The sequence below is a fragment of the Halyomorpha halys genome, unplaced genomic scaffold (genome assembly GCF_000696795.3).
Source record: "Halyomorpha halys isolate HHAL.00 unplaced genomic scaffold, Hhal_1.1 Scaffold33.1, whole genome shotgun sequence".
In the NCBI taxonomy this organism is placed as follows: Eukaryota; Metazoa; Arthropoda; class Insecta; order Hemiptera; family Pentatomidae; genus Halyomorpha; species Halyomorpha halys.
In genome coordinates, this window is record NW_027109698.1 from 1305998 (window position 1) to 1314369 (window position 8372).

Below are 8372 nucleotides of genomic sequence, written 5' to 3' on the forward strand. Positions count from 1 at the left end.
TGTAGATTAAATTATAAATAATTTTTATTTAAATAGAAAATCAATCAAAAATAGTCGAAACTAACATCAATTGAAACGTTAATTTATTTGCTGAGGTTCCCTTGTGAACACTTCCACAGTGCCGGCCTGCCGACATGGTTTCATTACACCATTCTCACAAGGTTATACTTATCTTCAGTCTATGGGAACATGAAATCTGCTTCAGGCAAGCAAAAACTCATTATGTAATTGGCAACATTAAGGGTTATATCAACCAGAAATAATATAATGAGATAATAATAATTAATTATGCTAGAAATAACAAGGTGAAACAATGAGCGGGTTAAGCCAAATACTTGGCATACTTGTGTAAGAAGCGGTAACGAATCCGGCTAGAGCGGGTTGACTTTTATTTCGTGGTGGACCCTCGGAATAAATTTCAGCTTTTCTATGGAATAGGCTGGTAACTTTCAGGATAAGGGATATTTCTTGCCATAATTTGGAGAAATTAAGGACGTTAAACCTAAAATAAAAATAATGAAAAATGTAAACTATTCTCTCTTTGTCTTCAAAGATTGCATGGTGTCATCTTCCTACCATTTAGCATTCCTATTAACGCCTATTCTTATATGCTTAAACGTACTTCAAAATAATGTATTGTTATCAGAAATTTTTATAAAGATGCTCTCTTGAAATGAGAATAGGGTATATGGAACTCGTGTTGATATGAAATTTCATAGATATAAAAAATATCTTTAATAAATATAAAAAATAGCTTGTTATTTTTCAATTTCGAAACTGCTTAGATCGCGCCTTCAATCAAAAAACTTGAAAATTAGAATTCACAAAACTATTATCCATCCCACTGTTCTTTATGGATGCGAGACGTGGACTCTTACTCTACGCTGATGAACAGCACCTTGAGGTTTTCGAAAACAAAGTATTAAGTAAAATATTCGGTTATAAATTGTTATAAAATATAACCGAAAAAAAGATGACTTAACGGGAGAATTTAGAAGATTATACAATGCTGAATTAAGGGACTTACACCCGGTAAATATAATTCAAGTTATAACATTGCGGCGTATAAGATGGGCGTGTAAGGTTGTAGGGCTACCTAACGAGCGGATCCCTAAAATTTTATTAATAAACACTGAACCGACGGGTAACCGTCCGAGGGGCAGACCAAAACATAGATGGGAGGATTGCGTTAAAACTGATTTAATAGAATTGGGTTAGGAGGGGCATCACTGGAAGGTTGTGTGTAGAGAGCGATAGGTGGTATCGGCATCAAACTTTCGGGCTCGTTAGTCCTTCATTATTATTATTATAAAAAATATATTAACCTGACCGGTTCAGAAAAAATATATTTATGCTTTCTAGAAAATTATTTTTGATATGAATGAAATTTTCATGTCATGTAGGTCGTTCCAGTTTAAGTTATATTTATTCTTGTTGATGGCACAGTAATTAAGCAGAAGTTTATGAGTGTAGGCACATTTTTAGTTGTCTGTAATTTATATATAAAATAAACTCTTGCTTATATAATAAAAGCTCGACAAGTTTTAATTTTATGACAAATGCTGTGGAGGTCACAAAAGGAATTAATTTATTATGATAAACTTAATAAAATGATCTTTATCTTTATTATTCTTTTTATTACATTACAGAAGCATTTTACAACTATGCAATCTTATTTATTTTTTTAAAACTGTTATAGTTTACATTACTAAAGGTTTGCGTTGTCTAGACTTATCAGATCGAATTTCATAAACAATAATAAAATTGAAATAGTAATAATAAAATTTTCATAATCAACCAACCAGTCAGTACTTGTTTCTTATTTTAAAGTAATTGAATGTCTGACAGTTTAACTCGCCCACATTCACAACTAAGAGCAGCCTCTAGAAACTGCAATTGGAAAGGCTGTACAAACAGATCGTAAGTGGGGGCGGGAAGCAGTAATTTTCAACCATAAAAAGAACAGTAACTTGGCAATAGTGTGCGATACCAATGCGCACGAAGCCCTCGGGAGAATTCCTATCTCTAATGGAGCTACCATAACGAACCCTTTCCGGTTGCCCAAGCCCCATTGAAATTATTAAATATCACCCTGAACACACTGTAAAGTATAGCTGATGATAGATGTTTTAAAAAGCATTGTAGTAAGGTAACGGAGCTGTTAGTACTTTTTTTAGTAGCTGTTACGGTGGGTAGGGGTTCAAAACGAACCTTTACTAGCCCAACCGTGAAAAGAAAAGAATAGTCGAATTTTGTTATTTTTGTATTTTTAAATAAGTGAACATAAAAAAAGAAACACAAAATATATAAAAATATAGAAACAACAGAGGAAAAAAGTCTTATATCACCTGTGATTGATGGGGCTCCGGTCGTGGTTGTCCTGAGTGGATGCTCTTGTGGAGGCAGATTGACAAAAGGACGTACGTCCGCCCGCCTTGTCCTCTTGGAGGATGAGTCGAAGTAGTCCGCCCGCCGTGGCTAAAATGATATAGATGACGGAGTTGGCCAGGATGCTGGCAACTACGAGTACGTAGAGAGTAGACAAAGGAGACGATGTGTGCACACTGAGACGGTTAGATGTCATCTGTCGATTTTCAGTATAAAAAACAACAGAGAGTAGTTGTTTTGTTTTTTGACTTAATAAAAATCACATGTTCCAATTATCGATTTGTGGACCATATGTTGGCCACAACAGTAGCCTAAGCTACTGGATATCATTTTCTGTTTGACAAATCTAAAATCATATAGATTGAAATTGATTTGGGTAGAAATTCTATAGAATTAATCATTAAAACGGTTCGACCTAACGAGGGCTCAGGGGAGCCAGATCAAATTTACTTTTTAGGTACAGCTACATTTTTAGCTATTTTTATTAGACTAGGCTGTTAAAAGATTACCCCAGTATACGGTACAATCTGTAGGATACATCAGACACAAAATATGGAACATAGATGTTTTATAAAGCTTATATGCGCACGCTAATGGACTACGGACGCATAACGTACTCCTCCGAGTACATGCCGGTATTAGATTAACAACGAGTGCCTACAGAACAATTCTGATAGACAGCTTATGGATAGGGAACCATCGTTTGAATACAGCCGACGCTCATTATTGCTAAAACAAAGAGGTTTTACTGAAGCAATTACCTTTACTTTACGCAATTACTTTTAGTGTCGATGCACTTATACTTTGGAGTCACGAAAGCCTTATCCAACTTGTGATGGAACGGTATAAGAAAAATTTGTATCAATCTGCCCCGCGTACCAAGAGAACCATTTATATGCCGAAACTAAACATTGGCACGAATTATTTGCATGAGACTTTGTCAGTACCCTCAGAATTGGACCTTAAACTGTTATTTATTGGTGCGATCCGAAATCTCATAAAGCACGATATTTATTTATTATTTCTCTTGTATTGTGAGAACTGTAGATAGCGCAGCTTGGATGTATTGTTTGTTATTGGATTATATAAATAATTTTCAATTTATTATTTATGTAGAATAACCTCTGCTTGTACTGGGGTTGCCCCATAAACAAATAAATAAATAAAATATATACGATGGTATAAGGAACTTAAAAAAACAAAACAAAAACACTGACTACAATTTCTTTTGATTTTCTTAAAACTGTGAAATTTCATTGGACTTAACTCGCTTTATATATAAAACGAATATATTTTTGGTCCAACAAGTCATTTGAGCATAATAAAGTAGTTTATTTGAAAATATAATTATTATTATTTTTCCTTTATTTGTTTTTTTTTCTCTAATTTATGAACCTCTAACGACTGCCAAAAAATCTGGCATTATATTTACTGAAAATATTTTTATCGATACATAGTTTTGTCGGTATCTTTTTTTTTTAAAAAAAGATATGATTAATTTTAGTATTTTTTTAGATATTAATTGTTAATTTTTTTAATAAAACCTAAATATAAAAATAATAATAGATGAGATAATTTTTATTGAATTTAATTAGGTTGAAATAATGAAATTAAAATGTTTTTTTTTTCAAGGATTAACCATTTTGTTTTCACTTCGATAACTTTTTTTTTCTACTATTTTAAATAAAGCCATATTTTTGGAAGCCTATGTAAAACTTTATTAATTATCTTCTCTACAGCCTCTACTAGACGAAAATGTTTGATTAAAAAACTCAAATACAATTTTTAATCAACAGATACTATATAACATTATATGGCGATGGAAGCCCATAAATGTCGTAACTACTTATCAGTCTTTTTTTTTTCTTTTAAATTTTATCCTCTAACTGTCATCGGAACTGCTACATAAGGCTTGGCCCAACATTGACAAGCCCAAAGACCGCAACAAATGTGCTTGCTGACCTTAGTCACTTTCAATTGGTAAATCCGTTGCTTGAGCTTAGCGTTGCCACAATTCTAAATCCATAAGGCAGGTTCATTACAGAACAAATAGAAACTAAATTGTGCAAGAAGTACATTAAGTACTCCGCGCCCTGTGGTCGAGGCTACTTGCCCACGTTTACGATCAACTTAGGTCAGATAAATAGTTTTAGATAAAATAACATTGTAATATAGTTTCAAAATAACTTGATATATGTATAAAATATGCAATTATTAGTTTTTGCTAGCTATATGCATTAATCAAACATGCGATAAGACTCTTAATTAACTATATGGCATATTATTAGATTTTTCAAGTATATCTAACTACATATGTAATAATATAATTTATGCATAACTAAAACAAGTTTTACTTTTTGCTACTGGGAATACAGCTGACTTTTAAATTATTTAAGCAAATTTCATTAATCATAAACATGGTTAAAATAAATAGCAAACGCACTGTTGAGCTGTTCTCAACAAAACTAATCAAAAAGGAGAAATAAATTGAAATGCAACCAATCTCAACAAAATCGATGATATCATGGATTAACTGGTATGAATTAATAACATTAGTTTAAAAAGTTGACTTTATTTTTATACCATGAGATGTACATGATTTTTCTTGTTTATCACGATCACCATAACGTTGAGGTGCCACCCGTTTTTATCCATGAATTCCTATTTTTAGAAAAACGGGAAAAACGAAAAGCAGTGTTTTTCAATTGAGCATTGAAAGGAAGTTCCTATTGCCTTAATAAAAAGCTCAAATTTAAGACAATTGAATTCGCTATAAAACAAGACCTCCACCGTTAAAATTCATTGACTAGGTATAAAGATATAATCTTTAAAAGATGTTAATGAGTAAAAAAAAAACGTAACTAACTTCACAGTTGACGTTACCGGATGAATTCAGTTCAACAGTCCTATAATTATTTCAGACATTTTTTTGGAGGATTTTTAATCCAGAAATAAGAATCTGCCATCTTATTTCCCGCATCACATTTACTTTTCAAGTGAAACTAGAATATTTAATGTAAAACATGTGAGTTACAAACTAAGATGTGAGTTAGTTAATGCAAGTATGGAGCCCTGCCTGTCTTGCCTCTTTTGGCTTCGAACTGAGAAACACTCAGTCTGATTTCTGCCGTCGTTGAAACTATATATTTAATTTTCCCTGATCTTGCGTTTTTGTGAACTAAAGTGGTTTAGTATTTGTTAAAATGTCGCAATAATAAAAACAGTTCTACTTTTATTATCCAACTTTGATGAAGTAATAATCGATATATTATGTTATGTATTATAATATGGTAAATAATTACTAAATATTTTTTTAAAAAATCTGTAATAACTAGAGTTTTTTATTTTTCAAAACTTTTTATTTATTTATTTATTGATATTTACAACTGTATAAAAAATACAACAAGTAAATTTGATCATAATGACATAATGATAATGATATGATACAACATGTAGAGAAACTACCCAGTAATAGAACTCTAAAGACATTTTACAATAGAAGGTCACGAGGCCATCTCCTTTTCAGGCGCCTTGGAGGATTGCCAGGAATGGAAGAGGAAGCAAGGTTAGAAACTAGTGGGTTTAGGTGGTTATGGAGTTTATAATGGAAGGAATGATATCGGGTTCGGGCTAGATGGGTTACATAAGGAACATTTAGGTCTTTATGGATGGTTTTATTAGTAACAAAATAAGGAACATTGAGGATTTAACGAACGATTTTGGATTGTAAGGATTGGATACGAGAGGAATTCGAAGGTTTAGTGTAGCCCCAAAGCTCAACTCCGTATGTCCAGATGGGCCTTATTATTGTCATGTAGATCAGTCTTTTGTAATGAGTTGGAAGTTTAGACCGTTTGTCTAGTAAGTGCTGTAACAGTCAGAATCTGCGTGCAGTTTCCTGTCTTTTCAGTCTTGTGTGAGGATTCCAGGTTAATTGTTTGTCCAAATGTAGTCCAAGGCAGAGGATCTGTTCGAAAGGGGTAAGAGCCACATTATTAAAGTATACTGTAGGGCAGTCGGCAGGTTTATGACGAAGAGTAAATGTGATTTGATGGGATTTAAAAAAAAAAAAAAATTCAATTGAAAAGAATATGACATATTTCATCTTTGGTAAGCTAATGCTCTTAACAGATAAAGATCTTAAAAGCATTAGATAAAATACGCCTAAACTGATGCATACTAATGAAGAATTAGCCCTTTAAATAAATATATGACATAAACAATATATCGATAACTGTATATCTAGCGATGATTTTGGTGTTATTGATGTAAATAGGAATCCGATTAAATATAAGGAAAAGGTCTACATATAAAATTAATGAAACTCAAAAAGAAACTAAAGCACAGTAGGAATCGCTAGTAATTTCTCAGTCGTAGTTATTTAAGTGATTAGATATTTTCACGACTAGAAAAACTTTAGCTGATTTTGACGGCAAATTATGTCGTTTACTTCCGTAATATGCTGCATTTGGAGGAATCCAACGTGGAGGGAAGCCCTAATGGTTCCTACAAGAGGACTAGGAAGCGGACGCGGATGCAAATGAGCAGTCCATGATACGGAGTCGTGATGCCGTGTCCTGCACTTGTGGAGGAGCTTGCATCGCCGCTGGGTCACGAGGCAATTGTCGAAACTGAGGGGTGAAAGGGTCCAACTGACCTGGATCCTTCTCAGGATAACCATACACCTCCGAGATTTAATACCACAAATCTACCGTTTTCGTGATTACTAACGAATTCAACCAACACGGCTTCTTGTCCCCTCAGTTCAATTTGTAAAGAGTTGTCCAAGATTGGAAGAGTCATATTAAAAAGAAATGACCGAAGAAATCGGCCTTACTCTTCGATGAAAGTACTGCGCATCTCTTCCTGTGATGGTATGTAGAGACAAGATATAGAGCCAAAGATACGAATTGGTTAATAAATAAAGGTTTTTCAGACCAGGAGTACCAAAATTTCTCTGCAATGGATCAGGTAAGAAAGTTTGAAATTTGTTTTCAAAACATCTCCTTTGTAATGAAGTGGAAACTTTACAAATATTTAAGTCACTTTCTCCATTAACCGACTAAGTTTTTAATTAAGTTTCGGGCGCCAAAAATATACGTGAAAAAACAGCTTTTAATACCTGATATTCAGTTCAATGCCCCGCAGTTTAAGATTTTGTGGGTTCTTCAGATGGGGGCTTTAAGTTTACTTCTGAAATAGCTATGTGAGCGCTATATATTGGCACAAGTATAAATTTCATCTGCTACACCAATGAAGAACAAGGGCCAACTGCAACCTGATGGAACTTGTTGGGGCCTGCATACTTTGCAGGGTACCGCGGCCTGCCCTCGCTCATTTACTAACTCTAGACAAGGAAAAAAGAGGCTGAAGGTTAGAAGCGTCAAGTGTGGCTATGGAAGCACCTAGTTTGGATAGAACAGGAGTCCAAAAGGAGACAGAAGTCAGTTATATCATCCCATTTTTTTATTATTTTAATGGAAACTTTAATTACTAGTCAAAATTGACGAGTCTGCTAAGTAGAGTTAAGAGGAATAAAAAATTGCGGCTGCTTCAAAGCGTTAAAAAAATTAATTTTTCATTCGGAGTTCCCAATCATTGAAACTACCTACGTTGCAGGAAACCTGCCAGAATATCGTTTAAAGTAGAGTGAATTTGCTAAAATATGAACTCTAATAGAGTTATTATTTACATTCAATAGTTCCCAAGATACAGTTTTTAAAAGAAACATTTCTTAAAAAAAATGTACTGAAACATCAGTAATTACTGATTTCATTTAGGAACATATATGTATATGTGTGTCAGGAACAATGTGAGATATAGATGTCTACTAGGACTCATATTAAAGCTTATATGGAGTCAATAGAGGATTATATCAAAAAACGGTTCATGAAGTTCCACTCCCAGACAGATGCCGACAGTTAAAGGAGAAGTGACCTACAACCTGGGAAACCCAACCTTAACCCGAAGACTGAAGCCATGGC